At 38.9% G+C, this 20,135-nt stretch overlaps 1 protein-coding gene across 7 annotated transcripts in view; it reads right to left on the minus strand.

The window, feature by feature from the left end:
- The window catches only part of MAST2 (microtubule associated serine/threonine kinase 2), a 204,507-nt gene that overhangs the window by 59,637 nt on the left and 124,735 nt on the right, over nucleotides 1-20,135 (minus strand). The gene's annotated exons all lie outside the window — the stretch shown is intronic.

Here is a 20,135-nt window from a genome sequence, read left to right on the forward strand (position 1 = left end):
GAGAAAGCCAAATCATGATGAAAGGCCATTTCATGCTGTACCTGCTATTGAAAAGTGTGTATAAATTTATTTGAAAGTCAGCCCATCTTTCTTTTTAAAAAATATTTATTTATTTGGCTGCATCAGGTCTTAGTTGCAGCATGCGGGATCTAGTTCCCTGACCACGGATTGAACCTGGGCCCCCTGAATTGGGAGTGCATTCTTAGCCACTGGACCAACAGGGAAGTCCCCAGCCCATCTTTTAAAGGCATTAAAGAAGCCTGTCATTTATATTCATCCAAACAAATATTTACTGAACACCTACTATGCACCAGGCACCATTCTAGGTGTTAGGGAAGTAGTAGGGAACAAGAGGAGTTATCTGTCCTCAAACTGGAGTGAAAAGTGCTATGAAGAAAGAGAGAGAGAATGTTCAAGAAATAGCAAAGAAGTCAAGTAGGTGGCAGGAAGGGAGAATGACAGGAAAAGAAGTAGGTTATAGAAACTATGGGTATAGGCCACAGCCAGACTTTGTAGGGCTGGTAGACTACTGCAAAGAAACACTGGAAATGTGATAAGGAACCACTGGAAGGACTGTGATCAATCTCAAGAGATTATGATTAGAAATGATAAGCAACTTTCCCTAAGATACCAGGAGGACTAATCTAATCATGTCTCACACCCCCTCCTTACCCCCGTTACACTCAAATGCCCAAGACTTCTATCTCTAATTTGACATAGTCTCTACTCCTTGATCTTTAAAAAAAGCTTACCCTCTGTCTCCCTGAACTCAGTCTGTCATCAGCAAACTCTATATCCTTAACTTCTTTTCTCAACATGCAGTTTAAATTCTAGCTCTAACTGAAACTTTGCTATCCCCCAGGACACCACAGTCCTGGTGAAATCCCAATCCTTTTTTTTTTTTGCAGTACGTGGGCCTCTCACCGTTGTGGCTTCTCCAGCTGCGGAGCACAGGCTCCGGACGCGCAGGCCCAGCAGCCACGGCCCACGGGCCCAGCCGCTCCGCGGCACATGGGATCCTCCCAGACCAGGGCACAAACCCATGTCCCCTGCATCGGCAGGAGGACTCTCAACCACTGTGCCACCAGGGAAGCCCCTCCAATCCTTTTAAACCCAACTTTCCATCTATTTTGCAACTGTACTCGGGCAGCTAAAGGTGAATGAAGAAAAATCCAAAATCATGCTGGCTGGTGTTTCTTTATGTTTATGATGATAAATATCAAGTGGGTCCATACTACATCTACCTAGGCAATGTGCTCTCTCTCCAAGACAACTAATTCAGAAATTCTCCCCAAACCTCTAGCACTCCTTCCCCAAATCTTACCCTCATCTGCTGATTTTGCTTTTTATTCAACTAGGGGCAAAAACTATCAACACAAAAAGAAGTACTACATATTTCTGCTACAAAAATCCATTAGCCTGGGACTTCCCTGGTGGCGCAATGGTTAAGAATCTGCCTGCCAGCGCAGGGGACACAGGTTTGATCCCTGGTCCAAGAAGATCCCACATGCCGTGGAGCAACTAAGCAGGTGCGTCACAACTATTGAGCCTGCGCTCTAGAGCCCACGAGCCACAACTACTGAAGTTCGCGCGCCTAGAGCCCGTGCTCCACAACAAGAGAAGCCACCGCAATGAGAAGCCCGCACACTGCTATGAAGAGTAGCCCCCGCTCGCCACAACTAGAGAAAGCCTGTGCACAGCAAAGAAGACCCAACACAGCCAAAAAATATAAAAGTAGCCATTAAAAATCTATTATCCTAAATCTTTGTCCATATACTGTACTTTCCCATCTGTAACAGCAGAAGGAAAGACCATGTTCCTACCAAAGTCAACTCCCCCAACTCCCCATTCAAGAAGTCTGTATCTGCACTGTCCTCCTATGCCATGAATTTCTACTTCCTACTGGATCACTCTCATCATCATAAAAATATGCTGTCATTTCTCATATCTCAAGAAAATAAGAAAAAACCTTTCATAGACCTCTTCCAACGTGCCTGTTTCTTTGCTCCCCTGTTTGGGAAAAATCCCATGCAGGGATTCTGTATTTGTATCTTCATACCCTCATTTCCTATTAACCCTATTCCTTTAACCCACTCTAGACTATACAATCATCCTCATCTTTCTTGCCTGTTACCAAGGTCACCACTGACAACAGGCAATTCTCAGTCCTTGTCTTATGTAACCTCTCAACATCATTCGACAGTTATAACTCCCTCTTCTAAAAAACAAATTGGGATATAATTTATATCGATTATTCAATTAAGTGTTCTGTTCAGTGAACCTTGAACAACTGTATACATTCATATAACACATCCAAAACAAAAGTCAGAATAATTCTATTACCCCAGAAAGTCCCCATGTTCCCCTTCCGGTCAATCCCCCAACTACTTTCTTCTATCACCATAAATTAATTTTGTTTTGCTGGATTTCCTATAAGTAGAATTACACACTATGTATTTTTTTGTGTTTGACTGCTTTTGTTCAACCTAACATCTGTGTAACTTTTCTTGAGATACTTCTTTATTTAGCTTCTAGGAGATGAGGCTTTCCTGGTCTTCCTCCTAGCTCACTAGCTGCTCACTTTTCATTCCCCTTTGCTAGTTCCTTCTCTTCCTGACCTCTAAACCATTTAGTACTCTGGGGCTCAAATGTGGAATATCTTTTCTTCTTCCCTGCACTCACTCCCTAAATGATTTTTTCCTGTATTATAACTTTAAATCTATGATGTTGATGATACCCAGCTTTTTATTGCTAACTCTGTGCTCTTACCTCTGAGTGTGAGACTCATATCCGAATACCTACTTGACATCTTTAACTGGATGTCTAAAAGGCATCTCAAATTTAACAACAGAGGTAGTGGATGTCCCTCTAAAACCTGCTAACTCCTCCCTATCTATTTCATTACATGGCACCACCATTCATCCAGATGCTCAGGCAAGTCCTTCAGGCAGAAGGAACATGATACTAGATGGAAATCTGGATCCACATAAAGAAAAGCACCAAAAATCATAAATGTGTGGGTAAATATACATCACTTGTTTTTATTTTTAAAATCTCTTCTTGGGACTTCCCTGGCGGTCCAGTGGTTAAGACTCTGCGCTTCCACTGCAAGGGGCACGGGTTCAATTCCTGGTCAGGAAACTAAGATCCTGCAAGTTGCAAGGCACAGCCAAAAAAAAAAAACTCTTCTTGAATTTTAAAGGAAATATAATAATTTACTGTGGGGTTTACAACATATGTAGATATAAAATGTAGGTCAGCCAAGGCAGCAAGGCTGGAAGGGAAGAATGGACGTATACTATTGTGAGGCTCTTACATTAAGTATGAAGCGGTATAATACAACTTGAAGATAAACTAAAAGTTAAAATTTTATATTATAAATACTAATGCAACTACTACAAAAGAAAAACAAACAAAAAAAGGGAAATAAAATGGTCTCATAAAAAATACTCAGTCTAAAAGAAGGCAGAAAAAGAAGTAAGAACAAGTACAGTTGGCCCACACAGAAAACAGATAGCAAGAGAACAGATTTTAACCCAATTACACTAATAATCACATAAAATGTAAATGTTCTAAATATATATTTAATTAAGACAAAGACTGTCAGATTGGATAAAACAGCAGGACCCAACTATATGCTGTTTATTACTTGTGACAGCCAAAAAACTAGAAACCACCTCAAATATCTACTAATAGATGAAGGATAAACAAATCACAATATAGCCATACAATGGACTACTACTCATCAATAAAAAGGAATGAACTATTGATTCACACAATAAATGAATCTCAAAATAATTATGCTAAAACCAAGAAGCTAGACATAAAAGAGTAAATACTGAACAATTCCATTTATATAAAATTCAAGAAAACACTAAACTAGAGTGACAGACAAAAGATTAGTGGTTCCTGACCAGAGGCCGGGGAGGTATTATAACAAGGCATAAGGAAATTTGGGAGAGCTGTAGATATGTTTATTGTCTTGACTGTACTAACGGTTTCAGAGATGCATACATGTGTCAAGACCCATCAAATTGTACATTTTAAACATGTACAGTCTATTATATTTCAATCATACTTCAATAAAGCTATAAAATTTTTTCAATATAAATAATATCAAAGTCACTCTTATGCTTAAAATTCTCCCTGTCTCACTGAGAGTAGAAGTCAATGTTCTTACAATGGCCGACAAGCTTTACGCGGTCTGGATCTCCATTACCTCTTTCCCTCCTACTCACTCTACTCTAGTCACATGGGCCTCTGCACTGTTCTTAGAATATGCCAAGTGTGCCACTGCCTCAGGGCCTTTACAAAGGAAGCTTCCTTTGCCTGTTTCCCTCGTGGCTTGCTCCCTCACCTCTTTCAGGTCTTTGCTCAAGTACAATCTCCTGAATGGATTTTCCTTTGACCATTCTACTTTAAATGGTAACACCCGCCCTCTCAAACGCTCTTTTCCTCCTTTCCTGATATATTTTCCTCAATAGCACTTACTGTTATCTAACATACTATGGATTTTGCATTCATTCTGTTTGTTGTCTCTCCTCCCATTAGAATCTTAAGCTCTATGAGATCAGGGACTTGCACAATCTTTGCTTACTGCTGTATTTCTCAGTGCCTAGAATTCAGCCTGGCACATGGCAGACTCAATAAATATTTGTTAAATGGATGAATGGATGAGTATAATTTGTTACAAGAATTATAATAAAAGAGGATACTTGCACACGTGGCACCTGTAAGGTATATCAAACCACTATGTCTAAACTCCTTTTGTATAAAAACTAAGATCTCTTAAAACTGCAGGACAGGACTTTCCTGGTGGTGCAGTGGTTAAGAATCCATCTACCAGTGCAAGGGACACGGGTTCGAGCCCTGGTCCGGGAAGATCCCACGTGTCACTGAGCAACTAAGCCCGTGCGCCACAACTACTGAGCCTGTGCTCTAGAGCCCGCAAGCCACAACTACTGAGCCCGCATGCCACAACTACTGAAGCCCTCACGCCTAGAGCCCATGCTCCGCAACAAGAGAAGCCACCGCAATGAGAAGCCCACGCACCGCAACCAAGAGTAGCCCCCACTCACTGCAACTAGAGAAAGCCCGCGTGCAACAATGAAGACCCAAGGCAGCCAAAAATAAATAAATTAATTTTTTTAAAAAAGAAAGATCAATAGTCTGTAATAACCTATATGGGAAAAGAATCTGAAAAAGAATGGATACATGTATATGTATAATTGAATCACTGTGCTTAAAAAAAAAACTGCAGGGACAGATAATTGATTCTAATTTCATTTGTCATGATCTTATTAAAATTTAAATACAAAACAGTAAAGATCGTATTTCCAGGCCACATGCCTTTGTATGAAGGTACATATAATCTCACTTGGCAAATCTGCAACAGCTGCCAGGGGAAAAAAAGGTCAGATACCCTGGTACAGATGCCATGACTCAGCTGAGATCCAAGACAAGGAACTGCCTAATTTTTCCATTTCAACAAGCACTGGCCATTGCCCCCAGGATCCTAGAAGATAAAGGGCAGGTCTTCATTTTTTCATTCCAGAAGATTAAAGTACCAGATGTTTACAGTGTCAGCCAACACTCACTCTCAGCTGATGGAAGGTAACCTGGAAGCTCCCGGAGCTGATGTTCTACTAACCACTGCAAGGACTGGGTTAAACTAGACTGCTGCCCACCACCATGCCAGTCACTTGGTCACTCAGAGCAAGGCCTGGCATTTCATCTTCCTACTTGCTTTACCACAGTCACCCCTCCATGGGTAGTGGGAGAAGGACTAAAGCACCTGTGTAATCTCTGTGAAACTTGAATTGTGGCCATATTTGAAGAGTTACCAGCCTTCAAAAATCCCTTCTCCCAGCAACTAGCAGGTACTCAAATTTGAGCCCCTGCAGGAGCTGCCGTAAATTTATTTAGGAAGTCTGTTTCCCAGTCTGAAGGAATATAGAATACGGGGTAAGATGTGTGGTTGCAGACCCCTCAGGGTCTCTAATCTCCAATCTGTCAATTCCAGAAGTCCAGCTGCTCCTAGGAATCCAAGCACTCGGTAATGAATTGACTTGCACTTGGCTATTCCTTTCAGAATGAGGAATGAGGAAAAGACCACTTTTGTTTCATTAAGTGTGATCAATACAATAGACAAGAATTTGGGTCCATTTTAAGGTCAAGCACTTCCAGGTGTTACTTCAGAATAACAACCAGGATGATGTCCCTGTAAAGACTGAGATGCTAGAGTGGGAGAAAATGCATGTTCTCTCAGTAAATAAAGGGTGCTGCTTGGAGATAAATCCATTATTTGTCTTTTGCCTGGGTTATTTCAACAACCTCCTAACTAGTCTCTCTGGTTTACTCCTATCTCCTATTGCCAGTCTGTTCTCAACACAAGTAGCCACAGTGATCCTTTTAAGGCATAAATCAGATGATTTGCCCAAAACCTTACAAAGGCTGCTAATTTCACACAGAAACACCAAGCTACTTGGACCACTGCACTAACTGTTCCCTCCACTTGGAATGCCCTTCCCCACCTATACAATGGCAAATATCCCATACCTCCTTCAGTGTCACCTTCCACATTTCCCTATGTAACACTGTGACCTGCCCCTGAGAATCCCCCTTACTCAGCTCTCTTTGGATTAATGAAGTATTTTTTAACTTCTACTCCATTGGTTTGGAAATTATATACTGTTGTGGTTTTTTTAAAACGTAGTTATTGTTATTAAGCTTTTAATAGGCATTCTTGTCTTAACAAGAGCCTAAGTCTTAGGTCTAAGGTTAGCTAGCATCTCAACCCTCGCTTCTAAACAAAATTAGATCTTGGGACTTCTTTAGTGGCTCAGTGGTTAAGAATCTGCATGCTGATACAGGGGACATAGGTTCGATCCTTGGTCCGGGAATATCCCGCATGCTGCGGAGCAACTAAGCCCGTGCGCCACAACTACTGAGCCTTCGCTCTAGAGCCCACGTACCACAACTACTGAGCCTGCGTGCTACAACAACTGAAGCCCATGAGCCTAGAGCCTGTGCCCTGCAACAACAGAAGCCACCGCAATGAGAAGCCAGCGCACCACAAGGAAGAGTAGTCCCCGCTCCCCGCAACCAGAGAAAGCCCGCGCATAGCAACAAAGATCCAACGCAGCCAAAAATAAATAAATAAAATAAATAAATTTAAAAAAAATTAGATCTTAACTCCAATTCTCCCCACCCCTTCCAACTTACATGTAATTTGGTCCAGTGGTTCAGGTCTATCTTGCTTTTATAATGCCAAATTAGTAATTCTTATTGTTTCATACAATAATTGCTTGCTTTGATTTACTCATACTTTCCAATTTCTTTGCTCAGCATTCTCTCTTAGATCTCACAACTTTTGTCTTTCTTTCTTCTTTTCTAAGTGATTATTTCACTGAGAATCTGATATTGATAAACCTTCTCAATTTCACAGTTTGTCTGAAAATGGCTTTATTTTTCTCAGTGACTTCCAACGATAATTACACAGGTATGGAATTCTACAACCTCTTGTTGGGAGTAACTTTTTTCTCAATATCTTAAAGATATTATTCCATTGTCTTATGGCTCCTGTTATTTCTATTGAGAAGCTTGCTCTTAGGACTGTTGTTCTTTTGTAGTTAATTTTTCTTTGCTCTCTCACTGCTTTGTTTTTTTAAACCATAATTTTTTAGGTATATTCACATACCATAGAATTCAACCTTTTAAAGTGCATAATTTAGTGGTTTTTAGTACACTCGCAAGGCTGTGCAACCGCCACTGCTAATTCCAGAACATTTTCATTATCCCCCAAAGAACCCCTGTACCCATAAAGCAGTCACTCTCCATCCCCATCTTTGCTACCCCCTTTCCCAGGCAACCACCAAAGTATTTTCTGTCTCTACGGATTCCACCTATTCTGGATATTTCAAATAAATGGAATCATATATCGTGTGGCCTTAAGTCAGGCTTCTTTCGCTTAGCATGTTTTCAAGATTCATCCATGTTGAAGTACTTGTATTTCGTTTCATTTTATGGCTGAATAATATTCTATTGTGTGAAGAATATACAACATTTATTTATCCATTCATAAACTGATGGACAACTTGGGTTGTTTCTGCTCTTTAGATAGTTTAAATGATGTTGCTATGAGTATTTGTGTATTTGTGTGTACATTATGCTTTCAATTTTCTTAGGTAAACTTCCTTGCTCAACTCATTCGTTAGAGCTCTTTTAGCTTTTGTGGATTCTTGAAGGTTCTCTAGTTCCTTTGAAGACCTCTGTTTTTTGGTTCTGAAATTTTACTGCAATGTACCTAGATGGACATTTATTTTTACCTATTGTGCTCCATGATGTTATTTTGGTTTCTAATCAATTCTGGAAGGTCTCAATCATTATTTCTATGAATACTGCCTTTCCCCCATTTCTCTATACTCTGTTGGACCTTATTATTGTATCCTCCATATTTCTTAGTTCTCATTCATATTTTACATCTTTCCATCTCTGTGCTGCACTTTAGATAAAATTTTACTAGCTTTGTCCACAGCTCTACTATATAACCTGACTACTGAGCTTTCAAATTCAATGTTACAATGTATTTAATTCCTTGAATTCTAATTGTCATTTTTTTCAAAATATGCCTGATCTTTTAAAATTAAATGTCTTTTGTTCTCGCATTTTTGTCTCCATTTATATTTTTATTCACTTTACATATACTTATTTTACAGTTTTCATTCATAATGCTACTTTCTAAAGTTCTTAGGGGTCTAATCTTACTGTTTCTTTTTTCTTCTGATTTTCACATGTGGTGGACTGCTTCCTTGTATGGTCTATGGTTTTGTACTGTAAACTCACCTTTATTTAGTGTGGCTTTATGGGAATCTTGTGCTACCTGATCTGAAGATATGTCTTTAAAAATTTTTTGAATTTGTTTCTGACAGATTTGTCAGAGTTATTTACAGCCCAGAATCAGCTCTTAAGACCATACATATGGTATAAACTCCAGGCCTCAAATTCAGTTGAATAAAGGTCTATAGTTTAAAATTCTCAAGGAGACTTTTTTTATTTCTTATTAAGAGCCTACTTAAAACCTAGATGAGATTAAAGAACTTCCTTTCATCTCTCCATGACAGTGGGCAAACTGTTTTCCTAGTGCATTCCTACACTGAGGGTAAAGTCCTTTGAGTGTGGGGTCTCAATTCTACCCTAACTTAGGGTCTCCCTACCCTAAACAAGCCCAAGGCCTCATCCTTTTTCCCCTAACGGATATCAAGACTAATACAATGTACCTCCTCCCTGGCCCTCTTTCTTGGAAGTTCCAACACTGATTCCCACTGTTGAGGCATTGTTTTCTCTCTTAGATTTAGGTCACTTGGGATTTTCCTCACATTCTATTAGCTATGCATTTAAAACAATAATTATAATAGCTAGCATTTATTAAGTGCTAACTGGGCACTGTTTAAAGCACTGCATGTAGTATCTCACACCCTATGAAGTAGGTACTACTATAATCCACTTTATACAGACAAGGAACCTGAAACACAGAGAGGCTAAGCAGCTTGCCCTAGGTCACAATAACGCACCAATAATTTTTGAAAGCCTAATGTAACTTACTTTCTCTTTGCCCTAGGACTTTCTTAATGTGGGTCTCCATCCTAAAGATGATTGATTCAGAAGGCACATATCCAGAAAAACAAGGGCATTTTTCATAATTTGACTAACTTCAGGGGACAGAAAATGGATGGACAGAAAGGTTATTAAGAACTACCCTGGGCTTCCCTGGTGGCGCAGTGGTTGAGAGTCCGCCTGCCGATGCAGGGGACGTGGGTTCGTGCCCCGGTCCGGGAAGATCCCACATGCCGCGGAGCGGCTGCGCCCGCGAGCCACAGCCGCTGAGCCTGCGCGTCCGGAGCCTGTGCTCCGCAACGGGAGAGACCACAACAGTGAGAGGCCCGCGTACCGTAAAAAAAAAAAAAAAAAAAAGAACTACCCTAGGCGGGCATCTAATATACAGCATGGTGGCTATGATTGGCAATACTGTATCATATACTTGAAAGCTGCTGTGAGAGCAGAGCTTTAATTTTCTCACCATAATAACAACAACAAAATGATAATTATGTGAGGTGAAGGATGTGTTAACTAACCATATTGTGGTAAACATTTCACAATATATATGTGTATCAAATCATCACATGGTACAGCTTAAACTTACACAATATTAAATGTCAATTATACCTCAATGAAGATGGGAAAAAAGGAAGAAAAAAAAAAACTACCTTAGGGATTAGAACAGAACTTTGACAGAGCCACAAATACTGGAGAGGAGACCGGCTATGGCAGAGACTCAGCAAAGACTATGCTCTCACCAAATTCTTTAGTCATGACCATCTTGGCTACCACTGTCAACATGAACAAGGTACAGCAAAGAACTCTCTTGATCCAGACAAAATACCAAGAGGTACAGATTATCTCTACACTGGCCAATCCTGAATCCTTTCACTGTGCTGTAGAAGAAAAGACCAGCAACAATGCAAAGGAAGCATGATTCAGCTCCTGGCAGAATATAAGAGCCAGACCTAAAAGTCTCAGCTACATGGTCCTGCAACAATACTAACTTACAGTGAAAAGAAATAAATTTACTTCTAAAGCTCTAATGCCAATGTCCAAGGTACCACCATGGATTAAACAGACCCATACTGCTTGGAATGAATCAGGTTTTAAAGTAAAAAACATGAGGAAAGCGGGTAACTGGCTAAATGTAAGCCAGTGTAATCTCCTTCCCTGGAATCATGTGACATAGTGGGAAGTTTCCCTAACAGGGCAGCAGCAGCATGTCCCCAACCCCAGTCCCAAGATGAAAAAAGAGTTGTGCTCACCACCTAGAAAACTAGATAGTTCTGTCATTGCTGACTGTAGTTGATGTTCACATTCCCAGAGTTCTAACTGAATAAACCTGGCAGAGAAATGTAAAAGCCCTAGAGTGGGCAATGCTTCAGAATTTGTGTATTCTAAGCGTGTCTATATTTCCAGTGCCCAGGACAGTGGCTGATACACAGTTATTATTGTTTGGATAACTAATGAATGGGAGAGAATGGTCCTGTAATGCATTCTTAAAGCAGTGCATTTCTTGGTGATAAAAGGAAAGTGGCCAATGAGACTAGAGATTTTTTCTTTGAATGGAGTACACTTCCACGACAAATATGAGCCTTAGTAAAATGAAGTAGTCTAAGGCTATCACAGTGTCTGGGAAGTTGTGGTATATTTGGTTTGTCTTTACTAAGTTCCCATGGCTTCCGGATTTCTTTGGAAGTTCCAATTTATAAGCCCACTCCCAGGTTACATTTACAGACCAGTTTCTCTGAGAGACAGTAGTTAAAGAGAACCACAAAATATCTTGTAAGCATTCCATATGTTTGTCCAATATCCACGTTAAACCCTGAATTGGTAACAACCCTTCTTTTCTGCCTCCTTCCTCAATAAATAGCCCAGCTGTCTGGCCTGTGCCCAAGTTTCCATAATAGAGAAGATTAGAACACTTCTAATCTATACAAGATAGCCTCTGTATCCATGGCTGTTTCTATGAGGCAGCTATGGATACAGAGGCTACTTTTAGAACTAAGCCCCCACTTTCAGTAGTCAAACACTATATCCCAGTCATTTTTAGTGATAGTTAATTTCAACGTTCTAGGCCAGGCACTGGAAGGACTAAAATATATGAATGTAATCAATCCTTGGCTTTCAGAGGCCCACAGCTGAAGAAACTTAGATATATGAGGGAAGACAGCTCAGGCAATATATACTGAACATAGGTGCCTTTTAAGAAGCTGGGTGTCCGGACCAGAGGGCAGACAGCAGAAGCAAGAAGAACTACAATCCTGCAGGCTGTGGAACGAAAACCACATTCACAGAAACATAGACAAGATGAAAAGGCAGAGGCCCATGTACCAGATGAAGGAACAAGATAAAACCCCAGAAAAACAACTAAATGAAGTGGAGATAGGCAACCTTCCAGAAAAAGAATTCATAATAATGACAGTGAAGATGATCCAGGACCTCGGAAAAAGAATGGAGGCAAAGATCGAGAAGATGCAAGAAATGTTTAACAAGGACCTAGAAAATTAAAGAACAAACAGAGATGAACAATACAATAACTGAAATGAAAAATACACTAGAAGGAATCAACAGCAGAATAACTGAAGCAGAAGAATGGATAAGTGACCTGGAAGACAGAATGGTGGAATTTACTGCCATGGAACAGAATAAAGAAAAAAGAATGAAATGAAATGAAGACAGCCTAAGAGACCTCTGGGACAACATTAAATGCACCAACATTCACATTATAGGGGTCCCAGAAGGAGAAGAGAGAGAGAAAGACCCGAGAAAATATTTGAAGAGATTATAGTCGAATACTTCCCTAACACGGGAAAGGAAATAGCCATCCAAGTCCAGTAAGCACAGAGAGTCCCAGGCAGGATAAACCCAAGGAGAAACACGCCGAGACACACAGTAATCAAATTGACAAAAACTAAAGACAAAGAAAAATTATTAAAAGCAACAAGGGAAAAATGACAAATAACATACAAGGGAACTCCCATAAGGTTAACAGCTGATTTCTCAGCAGAAACTCTGCAAGCCAGAAGGGAGTGGCACAATATATTTAAAGTGATGAAAGGGAAGAACCTACAACCAAGATTACTCTACCTGGTAAGGATCTCACTCAGATTCCACGGAGAAACCAAAAGCTTTACAGACAAGCAAAAGCTAAGAGAATTCAGCATCACCAAACCAGCTCTACAACAAATGCTAAATGAACTCCTCTAAGTGGGAAACACAAGAGAAGAAAAGGACCTACAAAAACAAACCCAAAACAATTAAGAAAATGGTAATAGGAACATACATATCAATAATTACCTTAAATGTGAATGGATTAAATGCTCCAACCAAAAGACACAGACTGCCTGAATGGATACAAAAACAAGACGTGTATATATGCTATCTACAAGAGATCCACTTCAGACCTAGGGACAAATACAGACTGAAAGTGAGGGGATGGAAAAAGATATTCCATGCAAATGGAAATCAAAAGAAAGCTGGAGTAGCAATACTCATATCAGATAAAATAGAAATGTTATAAGAGACAAGGAAGGACACTACATAATGATCAAGGGATCAGTCCAAGAGGAAGATATAAAAATTATAAGTATATATGCACCCAACACAGGAGCACCTCAATACATAAGACAAATGCTAACAGCTATAAAACAGGAAATCAACAGTAACACAGTAATAGTGGGGGACTGTAACACCTCACCTACACCAATGGACAGATCATCCAGACAGAAAATTAATAAGGAAACACAAGCTTTAAATGACACAATAGACCAGATATATTTAATTGATATTTATAGGACACTCCATCCATAAACAGCAGATTACACGTTCTTCTCAGGTGCACGTGGAACATTCTCCAGGACAGATGACATCTTGGGTCACAAATCAAGCCTCGGTAAATTTAAGAAAATTGAAATCATATATATTTTCTGACCACAACGCTATGAGATTAGAAATAAATTACAGGGAAAAAAATGTAAAAAACACAAACACATGGAGGCTAAACAATACATTACTAAATAACCAAGAGATCACTGAAGAACTCAAAGAGGAAATCAAAAAATACCTAGAGACAAATGACAACAAAAACACGACAATCCAAAACCTATGGGATGCAGCAAAAGCAGTTCGAAGGAGGAAGTTTATAGCAATACAATCCTACCTCAAGAAACAAGAAAAATCTCAGATAAACAATCTAACCTTACACCTAAAGGAACTAGAGGAAGAAGAACAAACAAAACCCAAAGTTAGTAGAAGGAAAGAAATCATAAAGATCAAAGTAGAAATAAATGAAATGGAAACAAAGAAAACAATAGTATAGATCAATAAAACTTAAAAAAAAAAAAGAATCTGGGTGTTGGGACTTCCCTGGTGGTCCAGTGGTTAAGTCTCTGAGCTTCCAATGCAGGGGGTGCAGGTTCCATCTCTGGTCAGGGAACTAAGATCCCACATGCTGTGTGGTGCAGCTAAAAAGAATTAAAAAAAAAAAAAAAAAAAAGAATCTGCGTGTCTATGGTCCACCAAAATGAAGGACTTGACTAAGAGGAAGGCAGAAGATCTGGTGAACTTATTAAAACCCATAGTGGAAAGAGGTAATGGTAATACCATGATGGCAACTATGCAAGAAGACTAGAGAATAATCAAGGTAGACTGGAGTGGAATATGAGAGGGTTCTAGGAATAATGATGGGGGTGACGGGGAGGATCATTAGATCATTTAATGTAACCTACTGCATTTTACACTTCTGATGGAAAATTTGGGGATGAACAAATGAATTCTACATAAAATATGAAGCAATGCAAAAGTGAGGTAATTATAACCCTCAAGAAAACAAAAAGTTGTAAAAGAAAACAAACATAATCACAGCATACAGTGATTGAACTAGGATAATAGTTATGAAGTCATAATTGACACTGATACAGATGAAATAATTTTTTTTGTTTGGTTTCTTCTTTTTTTGTTTTTAACATGAAATAATTTAAAGTGCTTACTTTATTTTTTTTTTTGCTGTACGCGGGCCTCTCACTGCTGTGGCCTCTCCTGTTGCGGAGCACAGGCTCCGGATGCGCAGGCTCAGCGGCCATGGCTCACGGGCCCAGCCGCTTCGCGGCACGTGGGATCTTCCCGGACCAGGGCACGAACCCGCGTCCCCTGCATCGGCAGGTGGACTCCCAACCACTGCGCCACCAGGGAAGCCCATAAAGTGCTTACTTTTGAGAAGCAAAAATTAAGGATGGTAAGAGTGGGGTAAGAGAATATCTAGTTTTCTTTTACAAGCCTTAAAGAAGTCACTGACTTTTGAAATTATGTCCATATATTACTCCGACAAAATAAAAATTAAATTTAAAATGTGGGTGGCTTACACATATGTAAAGTGAACAGGAGGGGGATGGCTGCAGTAGGAAAAGAAATTTGTAGCAATCAGTAATGTAATAGTAGTAATTATACTGCATGTTAATTGGTACAACCATGGTTCAATTCTAAGCTACAGTAGTTTAAAGAAAACTAGTAAATGATCACCTCACATGTCAAATAAATAAATTTCGAAATTAGTTATTAGCATGCTATTCAAGGCGCTTCATGATATGGCCAGCCCCTTGCCGATCTGTCCTGATCATCATCACCTCCTCACAAATCCACTCTCTATATGCTCTACACCCCAATTATGTCTCCTCTCCCTTGCACATGCTATTGCTTCTCCTTAAATATCCTTGTCTCAGATGACTACCTGACAAATTTATGTTAATTATTCTCTTCTCAACTCACAAACTTCCTTCCCTCTAAAGCCTTCATTGAGTTCTCCAGGGCAGAATTAAAGACTGGTTTCCTTCCATACACCAGCACTGAATTTTGTATAACCTTCTATCATAGAATTTATTGTGCATCTCCACACAACTCCTACCACAAGCCAAGTAGCTCTCTACAGGCGATAACTAACAAACTTTCAAGGAACAAGTAATCCTTGTCTTATTATAAAGTTGTGCTAGAAAACAGAATAAGTTGGAAAGCTGCCTAAGTTGTTCTATGGCATTAGTATAACTTTGATTCAAAACCGGATAACAACAGCCTAAGAAAATTATATGTCTATTTCCTTTATAAGCATGCATGTTTTAATTCTATACAATTTTAGCAAGTTTAATTTTTAAAAATATCATGATCAAGTTGGTCTGCAAACCGCTGAAGGATCCTGAGGCCCTTTCAGAAGGACGGCAATGTCAAGTCTATTTTCATAAGAATACTGAGACATTATTTATTTTTTTTGCTGGGTGACATTTGCAGCGATGTTACAGCAGCAATAGTGGGTAAAACTTCTGGCACCTCAGCACAAATGGAACCAAAATAGTTCTAATAGTCAACTGTATTTTTTGCCACCACTCACTTGAAGTTAAAAAAAAAAAATCTTAAAAAAAAATCTATATTGGGCTTCCCTGGTGGCGCAGTGGTTGAGAGTTCACCTGCCGATGCAGGGGACACGGGTTCGTGCCCTGGTCCGGGAGGATCCCACATGCCACGGAGCGGCTGGGCCCGTGAGCCATGGCCGCTGAGCCTGCACGTCCGGAGCCTGTGCTCCGCAACGGGAGAGGCCACAACAGTGAGAGGTCCATGTACCGCAAAAAAAAAAAAAAAAAAAAAAACCTACACAGAAAACGAATTACCAGTCACAATAATAACCAAAACACTTAAAAAATATCTGATGGTAAGAAAGTCAGCCAATAAAATCAATAATGGGAAGATGAATTTCCATGGGATAGGAGTCAATTAATAGAAATCTGAAAAAGACTTGCAAATACAGAATGTTTTAGATCATCAAAAGTATAAATGAATAACATAAAAAATAAAAAAAATTAATGAATCAAAACTGGCAATAATGGAACAAGAATAGTTGAATATGGGAAAATTTAATTCAATGTTTTATAAATAAAAATTGTAAGATACTGAATTATAAGATACTGAATGGATGAATGGATAAAGACAAACACACACACACATACACACACACAGGAATATTATTCAGCCATGAAAAAGAATGAAGTCTAAAAACTATAATTCAAAAAGATATATACACCCCTATGTTCACAGCAGCACTATTCATAATAGCCAAAACATGGAAACAACCTAAATGTCCATCAACAGATTAATGGATAAAGAAGATGTGGTACATATATACAATGGAATACTACTCAGCCACAAACAAGAACAAAATAATGCCATTTGCAGCAATGGTTGCAATTAGAGATTATCATACTAAGTGAAGTAAGTCAGAAAAAGGAAGACAAATACCATACGATATCACTTACATGTGGCACAAATGAACCTATCTACAGGACAGAAACAGACTCAAGACATAGTGAACAGACTTGTGGTTGCCAAGGGCAAGTGAGGGAGGGAGAGGGATGGACTGGGAGTTTGAGGTTGGTAGATGCAAACTATTACATTTAGAATAGATAAACAACAAGGTCCTAATGTATAGCACAGGGAACTATATTCAAAATCCTGGGATAAACCATAATGGAAAAGAATATTAAAAAAAGCATGTCGCTATGTGTGTAACTGAGTCACTTTGCTGTACAGCAGAGACTGGCACAACATTGTAAATCAACTCTACTTCAATTTTTTTTTAATTGAAAAAAAATTTTTTAAAAAAACAGTGAAGTCTTGCCATTTGTAAAAACATGGATGGACCTTGAGGGCATTATGCTAAGTGAAACAGTCACACAGAAGAAGATAAATAGCATATAATCTCACTTTTATGTGGAATATAAAGCAAAGAAACAAATATGTCTGAGCTTATGAATATAGAGAACACATCATCGGTGGTTGCCTGAGGCAGGGGGTGTGAAGGGCTGGGCAAAATGGGTTAAGGGGGTTGAAAGGTACAAATTTCCAGTTATAAAATGAGTAAGTCATGGGGATTTAATGGACAGCATGATGACTATAGTTAACAATAACTACTACATATTAGAAAGTAGCTAGGAGAGGGAGTGGATCTTGAAAGTTCTCATCACAAGAAAAAAAATTACAACTGTGTATGGTGACGGATGTTAACTGGACTTACTAGGGTGATCATTTCGCAATACATACAAATATTGCATCATACACTGTACACCTGAAGCTAATATAATATGTCAATTACACCTCAATTAGATGAGGTAAACTCTAGCTTTAACACAATCAAAAAGACAGTACTAACGAACCCACTCAAAGACACAGTGAATGGATGGCTGTGTGAGCTTATTTCCTGGACCCTACTTAGGACCGTAGTGCAGTGGCCTAAAGACAGACTTACAGCTAGAGAGAAAAAAAAATGCAATATAATGAGCTTCACTGTAAACCACAGACACTACTTAACAGTCTAATCCACTGTCCTGGTCTTTCTTCTACACAAACTTCTTGTAAACATGTAGATTAGGAAGAACATACCTCTTTCAAAAATAATTAGTAATTCAAAAGGAACTAGCACAAAATCTATACAAAGATACTATTAAAAATTAATATCCAGGATGTATAAGTAAGTCCTACAAAACAACAACAAAAATAAACAACACCAGATTTTAAAATGACACAAATAGGCATTTCTCCAAAGAAGATATACAAATGGTCAACAAGCACATGAAAACCTGCTCCATGTCACTAATCATCAAGGAAATGCGAATCAAAACCACAATAAGATACCACTTCATACTCATCAGGATGGCTATTATAAACAACAACTATAAAAACAGAAAATTACAAGTGCTGGCTAGCATGTGCAGAAATTGGAACACTTATGCATTGCTGGTGGGAATGCACTACGGTGCAGCTGCTGTGGAAAATAGTAGGGTGGTTCCTCAAAAAATTAAACAAAAAATTACCGTATGATCTAGCATCTCCACTTCTGGGCACATGCCCAAAAGAACTGAAAGCAAGGACTCGAACAGATATCTGTACACCATATTCAGAGTAGCATTATTCACAATAGTCAAAAGGTGGAAGCTACCCAAGTGTCCTCAATAGATGAATGGATAAAGAAAGTTGTGGTATATACACACAATGGAATATTATTCAGCCTAAAAAAGGAAGGAAATTCTGACGCATGCTACAACAGCAATGACCTTAAAGACATTTTGCTAAGTGAAATAAGCCAGTCACAAAAGAACAAACGTTTTATGATTCCACTTATATGAGATGTCTAGAGTAGTCAAATTCATAAAGAAAGTTAAGTAGAATGGTGGTTACCAGGGATTGGGAGAGGAAGGAATGGGGAATGAGCGTTTAATGGGTACAGCGTTTCAGTTTGCAAAGATGAAAACATTCTGGAAATGGATGGGAGTGACACTGCACAATAATATGAATGTACTTAATGCCACAGAACTATACACTTAAAAATAGTTAAAATGACAAATTTTATGCTCTTTATATTAAGTCACAGTTAAAAATGAAAATAAAATTTAAAAACCAATTTAAAAGAGAAGAAAAATAGAAGGGAAGGGAAAGAAAAAGCAAAAGGATTCTAAACTATGGGATCTATCCTTTGCGAAGTTGGTTTAAAATCAATTAATATATTATACCATATTAATAGAATAAAGGACAAAAACTATATGATCATCTCAATAGATGCAGAAAACACATTTTTTAACAAAGGTCCAACACACATTCACAATAAATGCTCTCAACAAACTCGGACAAGTTAAGGGAACATCCTCAACCTGATAAAGGGCACCTATGAAAACCTCACAACTAACATATTTAATGGTGAAAGACAAAACGCTTTCTTCCTCTTACTAAGAGAAGGAAAAAGGCAAGTATGTCTGCTTTTGCTTATTCTATTCAACAGTGTACTGAAGTTTCCTGCCAGTACAGTAAGTAAAAAATAAAATCATCCAGGATGGAAAAGAAGAAGTAAAACTGTTATTATTCACAGATAAAATGATCCTGTATGTGGAAAATCTCAAGGAATTAAAAAAAAAAACTACTAAAACCAATAAACAAGTTTGGCAAGATCACAGGATACATGAATACACAAAAGCTAACTGTATTTCTATATACTAGCAACCAACAACCTGAAAATGAAATTAAGAAACACTTCCACTCACAATAGCATGAGAAAGAATAAAATTCGTAGGAATAAATTTAACAAAAGAAGTGTAAGACTTGTACACTGGAAACTACAACATATTGAGAGAAATTTTTGCTATAATCAAGCAAAAAGAATATCTAGTGTTGGTGAAGACGTAAAAAAATGGTCCCTCAAACGTTGCTGGTAGGAATATAAAATGATACAACTTTCTAAAATGTTACGGTTTCCCTTGTGGCACAGTGGTTAAGAATCTGCCTGCCAATGCAGGGGACACGGGTTCGAGCCCTGGTCCGGGAAGATCCCACATGCCGCAGGGCAACTAAGCCTCTGAGCCACAAGTACTGAGCCTGCGCTGTAGAGCCCACGAGCCACAACTACTGAGCCCATGCGCCGCTGCTACTGAAGCCCGCATGCTTAGAGCCCATGCTCCGCAACAAAAGAAGCCACCACGATGAGAAGCCCGCACATCGCAACGAAG

This window comes from Aethalodelphis obliquidens, unplaced genomic scaffold (assembly GCF_003676395.1).
Source record: "Aethalodelphis obliquidens isolate GAN/ISIS:26980383/991018 unplaced genomic scaffold, ASM367639v1 scaffold9, whole genome shotgun sequence".
NCBI classification, from domain to species: Eukaryota; Metazoa; Chordata; class Mammalia; order Artiodactyla; family Delphinidae; genus Aethalodelphis; species Aethalodelphis obliquidens.